Below are 23,492 nucleotides of genomic sequence, written 5' to 3'. Positions count from 1 at the left end.
TGGCATAAATTTAATTAAGGACAGCAGCAAATCTCTCGTCGTTTTAAAGACATTTAAGGTTTAAAATACATGCTGAGAGTGGAGGTCTCAAGAGAGGTGGGATGAGGGGGCCAGAACTAATTCCGGGGAGGAACAGTTGGGCCTCTGTTCTAGCCCTAGTGAGTGACCCTGGGTGCTCCCCTTGGTGTCTCTGAGCCTTGATTTCCTCATCAGCCCCCTAAAAGTTCCGCAAGGCCCAGCAGGACTACCTTGCTCTCGCCTGGAAGTGTTCTTGCTGTGCTAATTTAATTACATGGCCTAACTGGGCCCAGGCTGAGGAGACAGTTAATGGCAGCTGCAGAGACAGTGAGTAATCAAGAATTAATTAAGCGTTTCTGGGGATTCCCAAGTCTAGGCTAGGGATTCCTGGGAGCCTGGCTATGGCTGGGCAGGAGTGGGGCCCCTCTAGCTACCCCCTACCCTTTCCTGGCTCCTCAGGAGTTGGGGAAACAGCAGGCCCTAGGTGCAGGAAGGTTCTGAGTAAAGGGCTGTCCATCCACTAAGGCAACCTCAGATCAATGGGATATGGAACCACACAGTGGGGGCCAGGCACAGTGGCTCCTGCCTGTAATCCTACCACTTTGGGGGGTTGAGGCAGGAGGATTGCTTGAGCTCAGTAGTTAAGACCGGCCTGAGCAACATGTTGAGGCCTCATTTCTACAAAAAATCAAAAGCAAAAAATTACCTGGGCATGGTGGCAGCTGCCTGTACTCCCAGTTACTCAGGAGGCTGAGGTGGGAGGACTGCTTCATCCTGGGAGGTTGAGGCTGCAGCGAGCCATGATTACACCACTACTGCACTCCAGCCTGGGTGACAGAATGAGATCCTGTCTCAAAATAAATAAATAAATAAATAAATAAAATAAACCCTCACAAGGGCCAGCAGTGGGGTGGGCTGTGTGGAACTGAACAGGTGCCTGTGCCTGTGGGTCTGGGACATTTTTGTGAAGGGCTTAGCCTGTGTCGAGGCTGGGATCAGTCCACGCTGGGTGAGTGAAAAAAAAATGTGGCATTTCAGCCTCTGGGCTTTGGAGTCAGGCAGCCCTGAGTTTCAGTCTCTGCATTACTATTTGCTAATAGTGTGCCCTTGGCTGAGGGCTCCCCCCAAAATGCTTTACCCTCTGCCCCAATGCTTGTCCTCTAGACATTCCCAGAGCAGGTTCCTTCATGCCATGCAGATTTCAGCCAAAACGCACCTCCTTAAGAAGCCATCTTTGACCACTCAGTCTCATTTACCTCCCCTTCCCCTACAGTCACTGCCACATCACCTTGCTTTATTTTCCGTTCATTTATTTCTTGTTTCCTGTGTGTCGCCTGCCTCCTTCACTAGAGTCAAGTTCCACGGAGGCAGAGACGGGGTCGGTGTGGCTCACAGGGGTATCTGCCGAACCCCAAACAGCGCTGGGCACACAGAAGGCGCTGGGAGAAGGAAGAGGCCTCTCTCAACCTGTTCCCTCACCTGGAAAGTGGGGCTAATCACATACCCTGCAGGCTCTGAGGTGGTTGTGAGGGGGATTCAGAGAGGGGACCCGGGGAGCTCTGAGCGCAGTGCCAGGCCCGGACGTGGTCACCGCTTCGTCACTTGCGCATTTCATGCTCTGGCCTCCCAGGCCGGGCGATGCGGCCGCGGGGCTGCAGCTCCCGGCCAGGCCCGCCAGGCCCCCGCCCCGCCCTCCTCGGGCCCCGCTCCTTCCCAGGCGCCCCCGCGCCGGCGGCGCTTTGAAGTCCCAATCCGGCAAATAGAGTCAATCAATTATGAAGGGAACAATCTGGCGGCCCCTCGGGGAGCGGCGGCCGAGCGATCCCGGGGGATTAGGCCGCAAATCGCGCTGAGCCTCCCTAAGTGACAGCGAGAGAATCGCGCGCGGCGGCGACGGCGGCGGCGGGAGCGGGAGGGAGCGCGGCCGCTAACCCGATTATGCAGATCCGCGGGGGGCGCGGATTAGGCCTCGGGGGCGGCTTCGCCCTAAGCGGCTCTCGGATTTGGGAAAAGTTTACTCGGGCGGAGGGGGCGGAGACTCCCCCGGGCGGGCGGCCGGGACTTCTCCCAGCCGGGTGAATGGAGGACCCGCCTGCAGGAGCAGCCGCGAAAGAGTGGAGCGGGCGCGCCTGCTGAGCCACAGCCACAGCAACACTTTGCAGGCGCGCACACTCACACGCACACCCAGGCCACAACAGCCGTGTCTGCACCAGCCCACGGGCGCACGCGCGCTGCCCACGATCACCCTCCCAAGCCACAAAACACTCGCCAACGTGCGAGGCCGCACCAGCCCACATAGCCAGACCCACGCCGGCTCACACGCGCACGCAGCACTGCCTCGTGCTCACACAAGCATGCACGTACTCACAGACACGCAATTTGATGTTCGGATACCTGCCTCCTGTGGTTCCAGCAGAATCCCTCAGTGACATAAGGTGTCCCTGCCAGCCTATGTAGACGTAGGACTGGTGCACGGCCCTGCACCTGTGCTCTCCCACGGACCTCCCTGCAGCTCCTCTCCTCTGAAGGACCTTGAGGACAAGTGTGTGTTAGTGTCTGTGAGTGTGTGTGTGTGTTTGAGTGTGGCCTGTCTCTGGAGTCTGGGCCCAGTTTTGGCTTCTGCAACTGGGGCCTTCTCAGGGTAGGTGGAAAAGACTGAGGCAGGACGCTGGGATGGAAACAGGCCGAGTCCTCTTGGTGACTCTGGCTAAGGGGTCCTCTCCGCAGGGCTGGGGATCCAAGACATTCCTCACCAGGCCCCTCAGGGCCAGCCCCTTCTCTGAGGTGCTATCAGGGAGGAGGCGGGGGAGAGGGAGAGTGGCTTCCTTTTACCCATCTAGGAAAAGGACACAGAACCCAGCTCCAAGCCTACCCAATGCAGGATGTGGGAAAGGCTCAGTCAGACTCGTTTCATTTGTAAAACGCCCATTGTGTGTGATCAGTGTGTGTCCATGGTCCATACATGTGTTCATGCTCAGTGTGTGTCCACAGTCTTCGTGTATGTCCATGGTAATATATATGTTTTTATACAGCATGTGTTTGTGGTCAGTGGAATGTGTATCTCTAGCCTCACACCCCTTGCACAAACATCACATCACACACAATGACTGTGGACACACACTGACCACAGACAGGCACTCATCATGGACACATACAATGGCGATGGACACACTGTTCTCTCTCTGACACACACACACACGCACACACACACACACACACACACACACACAAAACTCCTGATAGAGACCAATCCTTTGAATGGACAGATGGTGGACATTGAATTGTTGCCATAGTGGCACAGGGCCTTGGGTGTGGTGGCTTACACCTATAATCCCAGCATTTTGGGAGGCTGATCAGGTGGATCACTTGAGGCTAGGAATTCGAGACCAGCCTGGGCAACATAGTGTGACCCTGTCTCTATAAAAAAAAAAAAAAATTTAAAAATAAAAAACCCAGAGTGGCAGAGGGTAATTGCTGTGGCATGGAGGGCACCCCACCCCATGCCCTAGGCAGTGATGGAGTGACCCTGTGGCTGACTGGATCAATGAGGAAAGAGGGGTCAGGGTCAATAAGTCTTTAGCAAGCAGGGCACCGGCTGTTGCCTCCAGCCCCCATGCTGCGTGCATGTGTATGCCTGTGTGTCCATCACACCCACCACTCTTGTCACACACACAGAGGGTGTGTGTGTGAGTGTGTGTGTGTGTGAGTTATCTCCAGAATCTGGGATCCACCTCGAGGTGGCCTGGGCTGGCCCCTGGGATCCCAGTCATGGTGGGATGGGGTGCTCTATGGCAGGGTGAAGATGTGCGCTGGGTAGTTTAGTCTACTGGGGTCAGTGAGAGTGATGGGGGAGACAGGCATGTGCCCCTCCCTGTGTAGCCATAGCTAAGCCCTGGCCTTGTCTGGGCCTGGTTCTCTCACTGGCTTTTCCTCCTCTAGCCTTTCTGGTTCGGAGTCCCTGGGAGGAGAAGCCAGAAGAGTCAGACCCTTGAGAAGAAATCCCATCAAACCCTCTTCTCTGGGGCATCCCTGACCCACTGGACAGGACCCACCAGGCAGCCTCACCCCCCCATTAAGGTGTCTAGCCCCCTATGGGGCAATCAGGCCCAATTTCACGCTTAGGAAGGCTTCCTCTGGCCACCAATGGGGCAGATCTGATTAGGCGGCTGCAGAGAGTGCTTGGTCACAATTAATCAGCAGCCAGGGGTGGGCAGAGGCCCACCCACGCAGGAGCCCCATCCCAGGGGTGCACAAGTCAGGCCTATGGAGCTAGAGGGAGTGAGGATGGGAAAAAGCAGGCCCCCACACACCCAGGGAACCTCCAGGTGGGGGCTGGGCCATGACCTCCTTCCCCAGAGCCCTGCCCTGGTCCAGATCCTGCTGCACCCCTTAGTGGATGTATATCCTTGGGCAAGGTACTTAGCCTCTCTATGCCTCAGGCCTCATCTTTAAAATAAGGATGAAAACAATACCTTCCTCATAGGACCTATAAAAGAAAATGTAAAGCAGGTAGCAGAGTGGCTGGCACCTAGTAGGTGCTCAAGCTGTAGGAACTTCTATTATTGTTACTATAGTTTTTAGTTCAGAATAGGCAGACAGGCAGACTGCAGAAAGAATCTAACAGCCAATGAGCTCTTGAAACCCCCTCCCGCAAAGGAGGATGGCTGGGGAAAAGGGAGACTTTTGGGAACCACTGCAATTTTCCCCACCCCATTCAGGCTCATCACTTAGGAGAGCACAGAGGGGATGGGGAGCCAGTCTGGGGCAGCCTGCCCTGTGGGGAGGGGAGCCTGAACTCCTTCCTCTCCCTCCAGTCTCCAAGTGTGTGTGTAGGGGTGGGTGAGAAGAGGAGAGGCTGAATCTGAAGTGGCTCAGTGGCTCAGTTGTTTCAGGCCAGAAGCCATTACCTTCCCGGAGAGAGAAGCCCACAGCCCATCTGAGGCTGGGGCAGGGGCAAGCGGGGGTACAGATCGGAGTGAGACTCCGGGCCCGCCCTGGGGCCTCCTTGCCTTCCCCGTTCCCCTTGTCTGCCCAGGTGAAGAGGCAAAGTCCCTGCTCTTCTCCAGTTTGGGTCTGCTTGGCACTGGCCCAGGGGGTGGGGTGAGAAGGGGACCAGGAGGAGAGAGGGGTCCCTGCCTGCAGTGCCTTCTGTGATTGTCATTGATTGTGCCTACTGTGTGCTAGGGGCCAGGCATCTCCTGTTTACTTTGTACCCTTGACACAGCTGGAAACCAGCAGGGACCTTTTCAAGAAAGTCATCCGATTATCTAGCCTGGGGGCGTGACTGGACGGTGGGAATGGGAAGATTTCCATATGAGGGACGTTGGAGTGTGGACTGGAGGGATGGGGGCTCGAGACTCTGCCTGCTGGCTTTGCATAGCAAACGTGCTGTCTTATGAAGATTGCCTGCCTATTTAGGACTGCTCAGGACTGCTGGTAATTGAGGGAAGGGCTAGTGCCGCCTAAATCACCCGGACACCACTGGGGTTAAGCTCAGGGAAAGCACTGGCCTACAAAAGTCCAGGCCCAGAAGTCATTTGAGCTCAAGATGGCAGTCTGTTGGGTCATCCCAAAGGTGGGTAAAGGGCGTCAGGGATGGGCTGAACCCCCAGGCGTGGGCTGTGTGCATGTTCTTACCCAGGAGTGGGACTGTAGGTTTGCGTGCAGCCCACATGCAGGGCATCCTGGAAAGGGCTTATTTTGCCTCTTCAGCAAGCACCTCCCCCATCTCTGCTGGGTGCTTGGACCCTCTGAGTGCGACGGATGCCACTGGGTCCTCTTCTGCCTCATGCCCTCCTGGCTTCTATCCTCTTGGCCTCTCTACTTTTGGCTGCTCCATGTCCCTGTTTCTACCTCTTAGTGTCTTGTCAAAGGCCTGTGAATCTGTGTCCCTGTCTCTGTCTGGCTGTATCTCTCTCTGTCTCTGTGATGATCTCCGGCTCTTCCTTGTCTGTCTCTAAATCTTGGTGTCTCTCCATCTGTACCTCTCTGCTTCACGGCTCATCTTGCCCTCGGCAAGCCTCTGTGTGGCTCAATGTGGTCTCTGTGCTCAGGTTTTGTTTTTTGTTTTTTGTTTTTTTTGAGACAGAGTCTTGCTCTGTCACCCAGGCTGGAGTGCAGCGACATGATCTTGGCTCACTGCAACCTCTGCCTCCCAGGTTCAAGCAATTCTCGTGCCTCAGCCTCCCGAGTAGCTGGGATTACAAGCATGTGCCACCACACCTGACTGATTTTTGTATTTTTAGTAGAGATGGGGTTACACCATGTTGGCCAGGCTGGTTTTGAACTCCTGGCCTCAAGCAATCCATCCGCCTCTGCCTCTCAAAGTGCTGTGATTACAGGCATGAGCCACTGAGCCTGGCCTATGCTCAAGTTCTAAGGATGCTGTAGGTCAGGAGCTGAATGGAGAGAAGAGGCTGGGAGACAGGGTGTCCTGGATGCCTAGTGTCCCCTCTGAGGGGATTTATTCTTCAGAATCTGCACTTGGACTCAGTCTAGGTCAGTCCAGGAACACTCTGAAGGCTCCAAAGACTTAGCTTCCCACTTTATACTGTGTTTCAAGGGAAGAGCCTTGCCTCCATTCAGACAGGCAGCCAATTTCTCTGCAATTTCCTCCTTTCTCCATTTTTTTTTCCCCAAAATGAGAAGGAATAGAGAAATGATTTTTGGAGTCAAACAAACTCAAGTTCAAGTTCTGGACTTGCTAGTAGTAAGCTCTGTGATAAGGAGTACGGTATTTGATCTCTCTCAGCCAGGGACACCTCATCATCTATAAAATGGCGATAGGAACAGTCCCTATCTCTCTGGATTGTGGTGAAGTAAAATGTGTAAAGCACTTAACACAGAGCCTGACTCAAGAACTGGAAGCCATTTTTATTGCATTTCCTTGATTTTTTGTTTACAGAGCCCAACACATGCGCAGACCCATAGGAATCTTATTGAATGAATGCAGAGTTCTCTGTTGTTCGTTTCCTTATTTTCCTTCTGGCTCCCTTTCCTTCTATGGATGAATGGGCCAGGAGAACCTTTTGAGCATCCCGTATGCACCCAGCCTTGAGCCTGGTTCTGCAAATGGTGACAGGCTCTGTAAACAATAATGAGATCTATATGTGGGGTTTGGCTCTGCAAATAGGGTCTTTGTAAAGTCTAGGGTTCTGAAAATGGTAACATGTTCTGCAAATTATCATTGGATCTGTGACAGTGACAGATTCAGAAATCAGTGATGGGATGTGCTCTGCAGATGGTAGTAGGCTCTGCAAATACTGATGAGCTTTGCGTATGATTTCAGGCTCTGCAAACAATGGCAGGCTGCAAACTTTAAGGCTCTGCAAACAATGATGAGCCTTATAAATAGGGAGAGACTCTGTGAAGGGTAATGGGCTTTGCAAATAGTGATGGCAAGCCGCGATAGGCTCTGCAAAAACTGAATAATCATTCTTAAAGGACAAGAGATCCCTCCTGTGGGTCCCTAAAGAATAAAGCTCTGTCTCAGTACCATGGACAGCAAGCACCCCCCCCGCCCCCGCCCCGGCCCGCCTGCCCCCCCGCCAACACACACACACATCCCATTCCCTTCCAGGCCTAACTAGAGCGCCTCTGTCCACTTATTCACTGATGTTGGGTATGTGTTGTGGGGTGGAGGATGTAAGTGAGAAGTAGGACAAGGAGAAGAACAAGGCCATGTTCCCACTCTCAAGGCTTTCAGTTGGTCGAGAAGACAGACTTCTAAGTAGCCAAATAGAAGGATTGTGTCTGTGTTGACAAATCTGTTCTCAGCGTAGCTATTTGTGAGGTAGAAGGTATCTTATCACATCAGAGGCTCTCAGAATGCTAAAAGGGTGTTTAAACCACATTGGGCCTCCTAGGGGCACTGAGAAGTCAGCTTTGCAAAGCATGTCTTGCAGGCTCCAGCCGACCTTAAATTCTAGCTGGCACCTGAATAGCTTTGTAGCAATTTAAATTTCTTTGCCTGTCCTTTCCAGATCTGGCCACATTAACAGCTCTGTATCACAGGGCACATGCATACCTCTCAGAGTACAGGGCCTAGGGAGGGTAAAACAAGAATCTGTTTTAGATGGGCTGTGAGTAAGGAGCAACGGTGCTGAGGGTCTGATGGTTGTTGAGAGTGGGATGGAGATGATGACATCATCGAGGTGGAGATAGTTGGATAGCCATGGAGGTGGTGGTGGTGCTAACAGGCTGATGGAGGTCGGGGAAGAGCTGGAATGTTGACAATGATGAAGGTGACAGGGAAGTGATGGATATAGTCAAAGTACTGTGGGCAAAGTAGGCCCTAATGGGAGATAGGTTGACTTCTGGTTCTGACATTAGCCGTGTGACCCCAGGCAACTTATTTAACTTTTCTCTGCCTCAGTTTCCTCTCCCATAAAATAGGGATGCTAATAATGCCTACCTCATAGAGTTCTTGTGAGGATTAAATGAGTTAATAAAATCTACACAATACTTAGACTAGTGCCTGGCCCATAATAAATACTATGTAAGTGATAGCTGCTATTACTTGTTTTTTTTTGTTTGTTTGTTTGTTTTTGTTTTTTTTGTTTTTTTTAGATGGAGTCTCAGTTTGTCGCCCAGGCTGGCATGCAGTGGCGAGATCTCGGCTCACTGCAACCTCACCTCCTAAGTTCAAGTGATTCTCTTGCCTCAGCCTCCCTTAGTAGCTGGGATTACAGGCGCATGCCACCACACCCAGCTAATTTTTGTATTTTTAGTAGAGACAGGGTTTCATCATGTTGGCCAGGCTGGTCTCGAACTCCTGACCTCAGGTTATCCACCCACTTCCTGATCTCAGGTGATCTGCCCACCTCAGCCTCCCAAAGTGCTGGGATTACAGGCATGAGCCACTGCGCCTGGCCTGCTATTTCTGTTAAGGAGGGCAGTGGAGGTGGTGATGATGAAGGTGGGAGTGGTGGCAATGAAGTTGATAATGGTGAGAATAGGGATAATAATAATGAGGATAAGATTTATTGGGTACTAACTATGTACCCTGCACTATTCTAAGTACTTTATATGTAATAACTTGTTTAATCATGACAGCCCTCTGAGGTGGCTAATATTACCCTCATTTAAAGACTATGAAACTTAGACACCGAGGGGTTAAAATATGTGATCCAAGGCGACACAGCTAGTAAATGGAGGTGCTCCAGAGCCTGTGCTCATAACCATTGCTAAGTGGGGATGAGGATGGAGTTGGTGATAGCAGTAGTGATTATGGTGTCCTTGTGGAAGCAGGGTTGGGGGTGGAGACCCTGGTCGAGGTGGCCTGGGCAGCAGTGGCTGTGGTGATGACAGGAGGAGGCGGCAGTGAAGTGCTGATGGAGGAGGTGAAGGTGATGGGGTCTGCGGGGGCAGTGAAGGCCGGCTACAAGAACACCCACTGCCCAGCTCCCAGCAGGGCTTTGCAGCTGCTGCTATGAGGCTGTGCTCTGAGAGCAGGGAGGACAGCAAGGAGCTCACTTTCTGTTCAGCAGCTGGGGGTTGTAGGTCCCAGACAGTGAAGTGGAATGGAAACAGGCAGACTCAGGGTAGAGGGGTAGAGGGGTAGAGGGATGTGCAGGGTTTTCCATTGGCTCTCCACCCTTTCCCTGCGATTTGGCATTCTCTGACCCCATAACTACCAAGTCTGCACGCTCCATGCCAGGGCCTGATCTGCACTAATGGAGCAGACAGCAGCAGAGGTAAGCTGCCCACCCCATCTGAGAACCTCCCTGCCTCGCGCCCGCCCAGTGCCGACTCTGGCCTGCTTCTCGCTTGCTGCTGCGCTGAGGGGAAGCCTTAATAGAGAATCCGCCTCTGTGCCGCCGCCCCCCACCCACCAGCCCATCCCTATTATCAACACCATCAACGGCAGCAAATGACACTCTCAGAATCTTGACTCCAATCTGATGCCTGGTCCCCGGAGCCGCAGAGAGGCGCAGGCCAGCCAGGCTGGGGGGGCTGGGGAGGGTATGTGCAGTAATAGGATGTGGCCGAGGATGGTCTATTAGCAGCAGCGCAACTGCTGATGAGCCCCCTCCCTAGCCCCTTGGCGTCCCCATCCCCGCTCAGCCAGGCACAGCAAGAGGCCTGGGGGCTGCTGGGGTGGGGAGCAGGAAGGAAGGCAGCTGCGGGGGTGGGGCTAGGCTAAGCCATCCTCAAGTCCAGACATCAGGCTCTCTTGGGGGGACATGGGGATAGGAGGGGGAATCTGAAGAAATGAGGCCACTCAGACACTTCCTTCTGACCATGTGTCTGGGGAGGAAGAGGAGTAGGGGAGCAAGTGGTCTGTCTGAAGGTGGGTGATTTTTCCTGTTGCTCCCTGGGAGCAGCCTGGGGTTTCAGGTCTAAGGAGCCTCAAGGAACATGCCATCCAGCCTTCCTTCTCTGGCCTCACCTGGAACTCTCTCTGGCATGGGAAGCTCAGCACCTCCCTGGGCTGCCTCTCTCATTGCTAAGTGCCTCCTCATTTGGAGTACTGATTGGTCTTTCAGGACTTACTTTAGATCAAGATTTACCTTAGACCAAGACCCCTCCGAGGCCCTCACCCCACAACCAAGACAACCTTCCAGGGTTTTGGAGCCAGAAGGTAGGTCTCATTTGCTCACCTGGGCCCTCATCCCTCCTCCTGGCCACAGATCTTCTGATTGATGTAATAGTATGTGTGTGGAAATGTTATAAGAGTCTGGGGGTGGATGGCTGGACCCACTACAGGGCCCTAGAGAGGCAGGGGAGATAGTGGAAGGAGCCCTGGGTGAGTGCAGGACACCCGGGTTCCAACCCAGATCATCTGCTGGTGACCATGGGTGAGTTACCCACATGGCTCACCCTAGTCTGCCTCCCCACAACAACCCCTCAACAAAGGCCTGCCAGGCATGGTGGCTCACGCCTGTAATCCTAGCACTTTGGGAGGCCGAGGTGGGTGGATCCCTTGAGGACAGGAGATCGAGATTAGCCTGGACAACACAGTGAAACCCCATCTCTACTAAAAATACAAAAATTAGGTGGGTGTGGTGGTGGATGTCTGTAATCTCAGCCACTCAGGAGGCTGAGGCAGGAGAGTTGCTTGAACTTGGGAGGCAGAGGTTGGCCACTGCACTTCAGCCTGGGCAACAGAGCGAGACTCCATCTCAAAAAAACAAAACAACAATGCAAAAAAAAAAAAAAAAAAAAAAAAAAAGGCCATGGCTGAGAAAAGGGGATGATGAAGTCAGCTTCTCTCCCTCAGGGGACTGGGTAGATCAATGCTTTAGGGGGTAAAAGTTATGAATTTGGGGCTGGACAGTCTATAAGCATAGTCTAATTAATACTCCTTCCACCCATGCATACACAGCACCACGTGGATAGAAGAAAATGAGGCAGAGTAGAAAGTGGGATTGGAGCCGGGCACAGTGGCTCATACCTGGAATCCCAACACTTTGGGAGGCCAAGGCGGGAAGATTGCTTTAGCCTAGGAGTTCGAGACCAGCCTGGGCAACATGGTGAAACCCTGTCTCTACTAAAAATACAAAAAATTAGCCAGTAGCTGGGACTATAGATGGTACACACTTACAGTCCCAGCTACTTGGGAGGCTGAGGTGGGAGAATCACTTGAGCCGGAAAAGGGTAGGTAGGTGGGGTTTGAGGCTGCCAGTGAGCTGTGGCTGATTGCACCACTGCACACCAGCCTGGGCAATAGAGGGACATCCTGTCTTAAAAAAAAAAAAAAAAAAGAAAGAAAGAAAGAAAAGAAAAAGAAAAAAAGAAAGAGGGCTCTTGGGCCTGACTGTGTGTGCTGGGGTACACCATGGAGGGGCTGGAAGGCAGGGTTCTGTCCTGTCCTGAAGGGTGCCTGGTAGGCTAGGAGCCTCAGCACTTGGGCCAGCTGGACAAAGCTCCCTTCTGGGCTTCACAACAGGAGAGAAAGGCTGGGCCTGCCTTAGAGAGGACCTTTGGGACAGGCCAGAGAGGGAGGGAGAGGAGCCAAGCCTGGCTCACAAACCTCCCCTGACCCCTGCCAGGTCTGGGCCTCAGACCACGGCACTGAACTCAATCTGTTCTGCCCACTGCCCCCACCATGTCTCATAGTCCAGAGGCTACAGATGTCCAAGCTGTTTGCCTCTGCTGAGTGGCCACCCTCAGTGCCCCCAGCAGGGGCCTAGCCATCAGTCACAAGGCTGCCAGTCCTCAGGGCTGGACATGCAGAGCTGGATGTGGACCAGTGGATGGCAGGCAGCAGGGGGCACTGACTGCTACGCATGGGCTGCCTTGGAGGCCTCCCTATGCCTTCCCTGCCCCCTTTTCTCTCCCCCAGCCCACCTGTGCCCTCACCTGTGCCCATATCTCCATTCCCCTGTCACCTGGGTCTACTTTACCTGCCATGTCTCTGGGCCCTTCTCACCTGTGCCCCTCTGATTTGTCCCCTCTCTCTTCCTTCATCAGATCCCTCTCCCTTGCCCCTCCTCTCCAGTCTCAGGGCCACTTCACCCCAGACTGACTTCTCCTGTTTCCTGTGTCGGTCTCTCCCTCCCGCTCCGTAGCTTAGGGGTGGAAAAGTCAAGATTCAGCCTTTGAAACTCCATCTTTCCAACCTTGCTGCCCTTACCTCAGCCTGGCCCTCTCCTTTTCGAGGCAGCTGCCAGTGGGGGAATTGGAACATCAAGGCAGAATGGGTTTTTTGACCCAACCACAGGCATGTGGAGGTGAGAGGTGAAGGCCTTGTGTGATTACGGGACTACATAAAGAGCCTGGGAGGGGCACCCAGGGGAGAGGGTGCAGTTCTGAGAGTCAGACAGCAGGGGGCGGCCGATCCTTGGTGACGTCTGGTTTGTTCCTGTTCTTCAACCCCCTGGCTGGAATTACCCAAAGGGGTAAGTGTTGAGTACATTGTGGGTGGAACCCTAGGGCCCTCAGAAGGGGCAAGCTTTCTCCCAGTCTGAAGTTGGTCCTGGATTGTTAGCTTTTTAAAGAAACCCTTATCTGTTACCCCAAAAACCCCTCTCTATTTGAAATCCTGCAAGGGATGAGTGAGCTTGGGGTTTAGACCCTTGGAGGAAAGGGAGGGGAAAAACGCATTTTGGTTTTCCTGGGGAGCGCTATCTCCTCTGTCCTCAATCCTCAGGGAGGCTGCCATCTTGCCTCTTAAATGGTCCTATTTTGGGTTACAGAAGGAGTAAGAGTCTCCCTCCCAGCCCCCAAAGAATCCCCCTCTCTCATCTACAGGCAGCGTCCTCGCTCCACGGAACTCTCATACCTACACCAGCTCTGGAAGGGAGCAAGCCCAGGGCGTTCCCTATAGACCTCCTGTCCTGTGCTAATTGGCACAGAGGAGGGAGAAGGGTCTGGGAGGAGTGGGCCCTCCGTATGTGACAGTGTGACAGCAGGTGCATTCACCGTGTGTGCACAGGTGTGTGTGTATGAGAGAACCACAGTCCGGTCTGTTCTGTCGGTGAGTCCTGACATGAGTGTTTCAGTGCTCCCTTACCCCACTTTTGAGGAAGGAGCTGAGCCTGAGTGTGAGGTCACAGCAACTGTGTGTGACACTGATGCCAATTAGGTGGAGTAGCCCTCTGGGGCCTGCGTCACCACCCTCTTTGTCCTCAGTGCCTGCAAACTCACTATTAAAGTTTTTATCCTCGGGAAGGAAGGCACTGCCTCAGATTTTGAATAATATAATTATTATATTACATTAATAATGTGATGGGACAGCATGAGAACCCAATGTACTGGAGGGGACCCAGGAAACTGGACACAGAGGGTGGCAAGGGAGACTTCCTGAAGAAGGCTAGACTTGATGGGGAGGGGTCTTTCAGATATCCCTGTGACTGCAGACAGGAGGAACGGCCTGGTGCAGTCATTTTAGGTCCCATAAACACCTTTCTGGGCCTCCCATGATGCTGGGAACTGGAACTGAGATCCTCAGCGTAACACGCCACCCCTCCCAAGCAAGCCATGGGAGGTTGGTAAATATTGTAATCAGATTAGTGGAGTGGAGACAGCAGAAACTATGGTGGGAAAATGCTCTGGGCTGGCCTGGCCCCCACCTCTCTCCTGGGAATCCACCCTCTTGCCCTGCCCACCTCCTCCCCTGTGGGCCCCAAGGCCATCCTGGCTCCTCAGTGACCCCTGCCAGCCTGGGTGACCCACCTGGCACCTGGCCCTCTCTGAGCCTAGTGGAGGTTTCTGCACCCTGGGTCTCCTCAGCTTAGGAGAGCGATGGGGCAGCAGAATGCCCAGCCCTGTTAACACCCTCTTCCCTAAGAAACTAGCCCTTTGGGCTGCTTTTCTCAAGCCATGGAGCCCAGGAGAGACCCCTGCCCCTTCCTCTGGCCATGATGCTGCTCACCTGTGAGACCGGCATGAAGCATCAGGAGTTCAAAGTGGTCATGGGTGGAGAGAGTGTCTGGTACACGACACAGGTTTAATCAGGGTCGAGTCAGAATCACTTCCCTCTTCCGTCTTCTCATGGCCAAACTGAGCACAGGTCTGAGTCCCTGGGGTACCGGGAAGCCTGGTCAGGTGGAATGGCATAGGGCAGAGTGAGGCAGATGCATCCCACGGAAAGGTAGGGGTGTCTGCCCAGCTCAGGAGGGGAAGGGCTGGGAGAACAGGGCTGGCATTCTGTGGAGCCTGGGGTGGGGAACTGGGGGAGAAAAGCTGAAAGGTTGTGAGATGGAGAGTTAAGGATTGTGGGCTGAGAATCAGGAGAGGTGGATATTGGGTGGCTGAGGGGCTGGGAGTCTGGGGTACTAAGGAATGGGATGATATTGGGAGGGGCTGAGGATTTTGGATATTGGGAAACTTAGGGGCTGAGAATTAAGAACTGGGGTCCTGGTGGGGGCTAGGGTGGTAGGGCCTGAGGAGACCAGGTTAAGGTGTTTGGAGGCTGAGGAACTAGCAGGCCAGTGTAGCTGACACGGGGGGAAAGGAAGTGGAGAAACATGCTCATGGACAGAGAAGGGTGTCCATGGGTGGATGGCAGGATGTGCCCAACAGTCCTAGGCCAGGCCTCCCTCAGCCCCTGTGGCCGTGCTGGGGCCATGGGGGCGGGCAGCGGGCCTCTCCTTGTCGGGCTGTCAGAGCGGGTTAGGCTCGGGGAATTGGTTCTCTGGATCATCTCCCGGGAGCCAGCCCCTCCTGGCAGCTTTGTTTGGCAAAAGCGCAGGGATTAGCAGGACTGCCCCCACACCACCTCCCGGCTGCTAGCTCCTGGCGCTTTCATCCCTGAAGGTCGCTAAAGCCGAAGTGCTTTGAGATTAGGCCCCACAAAGGGGCCCCTTGTGCTCCAGCCAAGCCTTAGGGGCAGGGAGGGGAGGGGGTCCCGAGAGCTCAGTGCAGGCCAAGCCCCTGAGATAAATCCTTTTCTCTGTCCCTGTCGCATCCCAAAGGGTCCCCCAGGCCAAAGGCCAAAGACCCCTCTGACCCCCCTAGCCCCAGCTCAGAGACTGTGTGCCCAGTCAAACCTGGTAAGGGAGCATCCCAGGCCCAGCCAGCCTGGCCCAGAATATCAGCATCCACCTGTGGTCATTTCAGGGTGGAGGTGGATGAGGGAGTAGAGCAAGAAGGGCTGCAGGGCTCAGGGTAGCAGTTGGAGTGGGTCTAGATCACAGAGTGAGAAGGAACATCAGTCTGCACTGCTCACTGAGCAGATGGGGAGACCAACCAGGGCTCAGGATAAGAAGGGGCTTGCCTCAGGTCACACCAAGTTGCTGGCCAAGCTGAGGCAGGAATGTAGTGAGCTCCCCCTTTTCACCAGGTGTTTGAACCCAGGCTAGAGGTCAGCAGGTGTTCTTGATGGGGAAGGGGCAGTTTTGTGCTTTCTATGTAGAAGAGAATGGTGTTTCACATGTTTGCATTTCATGGGCCAGCAAAAAATGTTTTAAATATGAGTTCCAGAATAAAATTGCCAGCTATTAATTTTGCCATATAAGGGCACAGATGGAAAACTACTAACTGCTGTCAGCATCATTTTATAAAAAAGAGGATATTTTAGAATCAAAAAAGTAAAAAAGACATAATCCCGGAATAGAGAGGATAGATCTTCAAATTGAATAGATGTAGCTTTATGAAAATTTTCCTATAAAAACCTTATTTTTCTTATTTATTGGTATTTGGATGAAAATGTTTTGGGGATCCTAGACCGAGCAATCTTGGAGAGGTTCCCTGCCCCAGAGGGCTAAGGCTCCTAGGCCCTATGCACTCAGGTCTCCTAGATTAGAGCTCTGCCTACTCCTCTGTGTCAGGGGTGGAGTTGGGGAGGGGGTAGTTGTTTCAGGTCTAGTGCTGGGAAGACTGGGCTGCTGCTTTGGGGGCTCTGCTGAGAGGACAGCCTTGGCCTTGGCCCTCTCATTGGCAAGGAGACTTATGGAGAGGAGGGGGAGGGAGCAACCCTGACTGTGGGTCGATAGAGGAAAATTTCTCCCTGTCCTCTTGCTCGTAAAATGTTTGTGGCCAACATATTGCACAACATTCCCAGAGAGGCCACAAAAGGCAGTGCTGGGCTGGCAGGGTCAAATGGTGCTCACGGAGCCCAGCCCCTCTTCTTGGCCCCCTGGCTGGGTCAAACTGTGGGGCTGGTCATAGGGAGGGGTCCACAGTAATTGGGGAGGTGGTGGTGGGTATATGGGATTAGCCTGAGGAACATCAAAGGTGCTCAAGAAATCCCTTGTGAGAAAGTGTTCACAGGGAGGGGGTTGCCAATGACAGTGAAGAACTGATAGTATTAGCTGATACTTATGTGGCATTTCCCACATACCAGGCATGGTGCTAAGTGGTAACTCATTTAGCACAATCTTTATAACAAACTGAGGGGGTAAACATGATTATTTCCCCCATTTTCCAAATAAGAAAACTGAGGCACAGAGGTTGACTTGCCCAAGGTCACAGCTAGTAAGTAGCAGAGCCTGGTGAGGAAGCATCCCTCCCTCATCCCCCTGAATTTGAACCCAGGCAGTCTGGCTCCAGAGTCCATGCATTTAATTACCATGCACGCTGTAATGCTGTATTGTGGTTCTAAGCAAGGGATACTTCAGAGTTCCCACCATCCCTTGGCCCTACCCTTCCAACTTCAAGATAGCTCCACGGTTTTCCTGGGATTTGGAGACATCAAGAGGTGCTCATCATCTTGCAGACACTGGGTAAAATGGTAATGTCTCCTTGCCTAGTTGTGGCAGTTTAAATAAAACACGCCCACAAATTCTTTGATAACTTCTTCCTTTGAGAGGTGGAGCTTAATTCTCTTCTCCTTGAATATGGGATGGACTTGGTGACTTGCTTATAATGAATAGAATATGACAAAGTGGCAGGATGTCACTTTTGAGATTAGCCTATAAAAGACTACAGCTTCTGTCCCCCCCGCCTCTGTCCCTCTCTCTCTCTCTCACTCTCTCTCTGTCTCTTTCTCTCTGATCCATCTCAGCCACCATATAAAGAAGTCCAGGCTATACTCCTAGAGGCCACATGCAAGAGAACTGAGGCATCCCAGCTGACAGCCAGCACCAACTGCCAGGCATGTGAGTGGACTTTCCTAGAATACGACCCTCCAGCTCCCGTCAATCAAGACTGAAGATGATATAGCCCTGGACAGCGCGGCTTGACTGCAGCCTCATGAGACACCCAGAGTCAGACCACCCAGCTAAGCTGCTCCTGGATTTCTGACCCTCAGAAACTATGATACAATAAATATTTGTTGCAAGCCACTAAGTTTGGGGGTAATTTGTTATGCAGCAATGGATAACTGATAAACCTCACCAGTCTCACTATTGGGAATCTCATCATTAGAGTTTCACCCTGTGAGTGGGTTAAGTCACAATCTCCCCCATGACTCTCCCAACCCTGAGGTAAATAACAACTGGGCTAATGCAGATTATCTGAATCAGATAATGGCTAGAGGACACCTCCAATCCAGTTAGGAGATGCCATGCTGAGGATGGCATGTTGCTGCTTAATCATTCTTAATTCTTAATCTTGATCATTCTCAACTCACCCAGGGCTGGGCCAGGTGTCACAAGCAGGTGTACAAGCAGCTTTGATAGAGTCACACTTCATAGCTTTCCTATATGGCTGGTTCCTTCCAGGAAAAACCATCCCTTGCTTTAGTTGACAGTGAGAGGGGCAGGGCTGTCTTGGGGATGAGGAATTGAGGAGCACTGGGCTTTGGCCATAGTAGGGCCTAGGCTCCACAGATCCCATCTTTTGGGCTCTCTCCATTCTCTGCTTGTAGTGGCCACAGCTGCATTTGTGGGACTCCTCAGCATCTTCCAACCTCCTTTCAGAGTCCCAACCCCTGGTTGCTCAGTGACCCAGTGTTGGAAGTTAGCACAGTGTGACCTTGCACATCTCAGTGTCCCAGTGTGTATGTGTGAGTGTGTGCAGACATGGAATGGGAGGTATCTGTGTGTAGTGTGTGCTGGGGGCCTTCAAGTAGCATGCATTTGTGTGCGGGTGCATCTGATTTGTGGGTTTCTGGGTTGGAAGGAGTATGTGTGCAGCTATATTTCTATGTGTATCTGGAAGAGCGTGTACATGTATGAAATATGTGTATCTGCATGATGGCTTTATCAGGGTGGGGGCCCCATGCACTTTGTGTTTGCGTCTGTGTTTGCTGCGTTTGGGATGTGTATCTGTGTGTCCGTGTTTCCATGGCCAGGCACCAGCCTGAGGTGTGCCTGAGCTGTGGTCCTCAAAGGGTTAAGGGAAACCAGCGCCACCATAACTCTTAATCATAGCTTTGCAAGCTTAGCCAGTGCCCCTGTTGAAAAATGTTTCAAAAAGCAAAATAAATGATCTTTTAGTTACAGAAGTATTGATTTTGCCCACATCTAGTAATAAAGAGCAAGTCACCTGTAGCTAAAACTCTTGTAAAATATATTTTATACTCTAATAGTCTGCAGATAGAGTCACCCGCTGAGCACAGATGACAAATCTCCCCAGCGCGGCCTGCGCCCCCATATTTCACGTCAGGGACGTGGTGGTGGCGCAGGCAGCGATAGAGCTGGGCCTCGCCTCAGGTGAAGACGTGGCCTGGTTGGCTGGAAGAAAAGAAAAAAGCCAGACTCCTGGCACATGGTACACCCCCCTGCCTCTACCCTGGGCCCACAGCACCAACCTGGGTGGAGATTTAAGACCAGCCGCCCTGAAGATAGAGTGGGCCTCCTCTGTCTGGACCCCTCAGGAGCTCCCCCCAGGTTCTCAGAGGGCCATGCCTCTCCCCAGCACTCTGTGGAGGCTGACAGTTTGGGAATGCTGAGGCTGGATTTGAGAGAAGAGTGAACAAGGAGGTGGGGGCTCTTTCCTGGTTTGAAGGCCAGTTACCCCAGGTGTACACAGGCATGTTCACACATGTGCCACACTCAGGCCTTTCCCAGGCCTCCTTGTACACACAAGGGGCACACTTAGTCCTCAGTGCACACAAACATAAGGCAATCTCTCGGCACATGTATGTAGGGGGACACACTTGACCCCCCTACCATGTGTGAATGTACACAAACGTATGACACTTGGCTTTATGCAGTCAGACACACACTTGGGTGTTCCCCAAGTGAAGGGGTGCACATCCAGTCCCTTCACACAGACCTGTGTAGTACATCTAAAGCACCAGGCCACATCCTCTCTACCCAGAGAATTCCTTCAAAAAATTGACTTCTGTCTGAGACCATCAAATAGTCACTCTGCCTTTGGGGATGAGAATGTGTACCATACTCATATTACATATACAGATTCAGGCCGGGCACGGTGGCTCATGCCTGTAATCCCAGCACTTTGGGAGGCTGAGGCGGGTGGATCACTTGAGGTCATGAGTTCAAGACCAGCTTGGCCAATATGGTGAAACCCCATCTCTACTAAAAATACAAAAATAAATTAGCTGGGCGTGGTGGCAGACACCTGTAATCCCAGCTACTCAGGAGGCTGAGGAGGGAGAATCACTTGATCCCGGGAGGTGGAGGTTGCAGTGAGCCAAGATCGTGCCATTGCGCTCCAGCCTGGGTGACAGAGTGAGACTCCATCTCAAAAAAAGAGAGAGAGAGACAGAGATCCAGATCCAGCCAAAAGCCCTCTTACACATCTGCCTCTCCAGGTGGGAGGAGCATTGCTTAGTGGGAACTCCTTATCTCTTGGTCTCCTTTACTTCCCAGAGCAAGTGCAACCGGAGAGGAAGCCCAGGCCTTGGCCTTCCTGCAGTCAGCCTGCCTAGACGTGGGTTGGGGGGCTGGAACTATGCTCAGGAGCGCCTGAGCCATTGCCCCCTAGCTGGCACGGGGTGAGTGGGGTTGAAGGCCACCTTACCTGCCCTTCACAGTACAGTTACTTGTGGGCAAGAGTGGTCAGAAGAAACTCAGCATGCTCAAAGGCACTACAGGAGACCCCCCACTCCAAAGCTGCGAATAAATAGGGTTTTCCAATCTCTGCTGGGGGTGGCTGGCGGGAGGAGGGTGGAGAGGGCAGAAATGAGGAGGTCCTCTGGGTGTCAGCAAGTTCTCGAGGTGAGAAGGAGATGGGTCAGGTAGCATTGGGGGAAAGGCTGGGAGTATTGGGGGAAAGGCTGGGAGCACGTGGGGTATTTGAAGAACCGGGGTTGGAGGGTGGGAGTGGAGCAGGTAGCGGCTGGAGTAAGGGAAGGAAGGAACGTGCATGCAACTAACAGGGTGTGTGTGTGTGGTGGGGGCGGGGGTGACTTTTGGGTGGTCGGAGAGGGTCAGGAACAAGCGGGGGTATCTCTGAGCGGTGAGGGGGAGTAGCCGTCGGAGGGCGGGGACAGAGCGGTAGCTGCCTTGCGCTGGGATTGGGGGTGGGGGTGGGAGTGGGGAGGGCTCTTTAAGCGGCGGCCGCGCTAATAACCTGTCCAGGAGATGGCTCGTGGCAAATTGCTTTGTTAGTCTTGTCAGCGCGGCCGGGGCCGCCGTCAGCGCGCGCCATGGATCAAGATGATGAATCGCTGCGGACGGCGCAGATGCGGGCGGCCCGCGGCCGGGCCCCCGGGTAGGGGTGGGAGGTGGAGGGGGCCGCGGGGGGCCCGGCCGCCGCCATTAACTCCGGAATTAGGTCTAAGCCGCCCACCACCCAGCCACTGCCCCGGGGAGCGCCAGCCGTTGGGGCGGGAGCGGGCCCAGGATGGGGACTGAGACCCGCGTCCCCCACCCGAACCTGGACCTAGCCTCCTCTGAACGCAGAGGTCAGTGGGCCGCCCGGAAGGGGCGGGGAGGGGCCCCGGCCCTCAAGCCGCACAGCCCGGTGTTCCCGCTCTTCGAGGACATCCCCTGCCCGCCTGGAGGTTGAGAGGGCGGCCGCATGGGGCATTCGCCAACCCCTCTCACCCGCCCCAAACCCTCGCTGTGAGCTGCTAGGGAGCCTCCGTGGGGGTGGAGGGGGAAGCTAAGGAGAAACAGAGAGAGAGGGACAGACAGACAGACAGACAGAGTTGGGGTGTGAATAGGGTGGTTGGGTTTGACATTGCTACTCTAAACTGAGCTCAGAGACCAGCGATGGTGGGGCTGGGGCCTGCCCTGGGACTTCAAGGGGACCTAGGCCCCTAAAGTGGTTCCGGGCAGACAGCTGGGACCCTGTGTTCTTTGCATTTCCAGACCAGTTGGAAACGGTGAGCACCTAGTTTTCCCAAGTTCCTAAATTAACTCACCCCTTACCCACTTCCCCCTTGGTCCAACTTAGAAACATCTCCCCCAAAACACACACACACCACACGCACACCTAGGAATTTACAAACTCACACAATCCACATAAGCACAGTCTACATTCACATGTAAACGTGTATACGCATATATTACACACAAATATAGGAGTATATACTTAAATGTATTCATATACTCATAGCACAGGAAAATGAATTCGAACAAATATAAAACCACATCCAGAAATGCACCACTGCCTGCACTCCTAGTCCCAGCAGCCCAGGAAAGTCTATTGGGGACAGGTCCCCAGTTCCTCAGGGGATGCCTTTCTTTTAAGCCCTTTGAAGGCGTCAGCAACAGCCCTGGGCAGGCAGGCGGGGAGACTCCAGGAGGAAGGCCCTGAACTATTTCCACTTCTTAATTCCTGTCTAGACGGTGGCACTTTCAAAATGGTTTTGTGAAATCACTAAAACCCACCCACATTGTGGCACATCAAGCTTCCCATCACTCAGGCCTCCCTAAAGGACGTGTTCCCTTTCCCTGTTCAGTCCTGTTTCCCTCCGGACTTTCCATCTCAGCAAGAGAGCTTGCTAGGGATTTTTGTTCTTCCCTCAAACTTTGTCCCCACACCCAGAAATCTACAACCAGCCCTGAATGCAGCCCTTGGGCTGCAATGTCTGTGAAAGTGTGTGGGGGTAGGAAGTGAGTGAGTGACCGCAGCTCTTTCTGTCCATGGTGTCCCCCTATATGGAGGTCTGTGTGTCTCTGTGAAGGTGGGTCTGGCCTGGTAGTGTGGGCTTCTCCAGGTATCTGGGGATCTGAGTCTGTGGAGGCCTGGTTGTATCATGAGGCTCAGGGCATACCGCCCACCCAGCCACACACCACCTCCAGACCTTGGGGACGGGGACAGCTGGCACAGGTGGGGGCCTTGGTAGCCTGGGATAGGAGGCAAGCAAGGATTCCCCCAGCTGGACTCAGAATCTGTGTGGCAGACAAGTTCCTTCCAAGAGTGGGTGCCTGGTTGAGCCTGATGCCCTGCTGCCTCAGTAGTCCTCAGCCAACGAACAGAACTTGTGCTGTTCTCAAGCCCCCTTCCCCCAGCCCGGGCAGGTCTGGCCCACTCAGGCCCGGGCTGAGTTGAGGTCATCATTCCTCCAGCCTGCCCAGCAGCTCCTGCGCTATCTGAGGTGGGGACCTAGGGAGGAGGTAAGTTGGAGTTGAGTCCCTGGGCAAAGAAACATGATGCCCCCTCCTACTGGAAGGGGAGCCCCAGTTGGGGATGGGGGGCAGAGAGGATAAGGCCTACCTGAGCAAGCCTTCTCCATTCTACCAGTCGGGATGGCAGGGAGGGACTTTGGTGCCCCCTCATTTGTTTCTCCGTATGTGACCCTTCCACATGTGCACCTGGCCCCATGTCTGTGTGTGTGACTGAATGATGCTATGTGTGTGCAGGGGGTTATAGCTTTCTCCGGAATCATCTGTGTGCCTGTTTGTGTGTGGAGGGCAGCCAGATGGGGGCGCATTGTCCTTCCCACCATCTCCTCAGCTTGTGTGGAGCTCTAGCAGCAGTCTCAATTATCTAAGCCAAAGAAACAGCCTTGGCTCCCCTTCCCTCCCCTCCTCTCCACTCCCCTCCCGCACAGGGCCAGGATCCCTGAAGAGAAATTAAAAGGTTATTTAAAGCCCCCGCCTCTGCCTTTCTTGTCCCTTTAAATCGAGCCTAAACGGTTTTGCTTTGGCAGAAGAAATCTTTTCTGGAGCTTTGGGGTGGGGGTGGGGGATCCTGGTGGGAGAGAAGGGTCTAAGCGGCCTAATCCTCTTACCGCCCCCTCCTCTCCTCTCCTCTCCCTTCTGAGGCCCACTGCTCCCCCCAACCCC

This window comes from Pan troglodytes, chromosome 1 (assembly GCF_028858775.2).
Source record: "Pan troglodytes isolate AG18354 chromosome 1, NHGRI_mPanTro3-v2.0_pri, whole genome shotgun sequence".
NCBI classification, from domain to species: Eukaryota; Metazoa; Chordata; class Mammalia; order Primates; family Hominidae; genus Pan; species Pan troglodytes.
Note: the sequence above shows the minus strand (reverse complement) of the source record.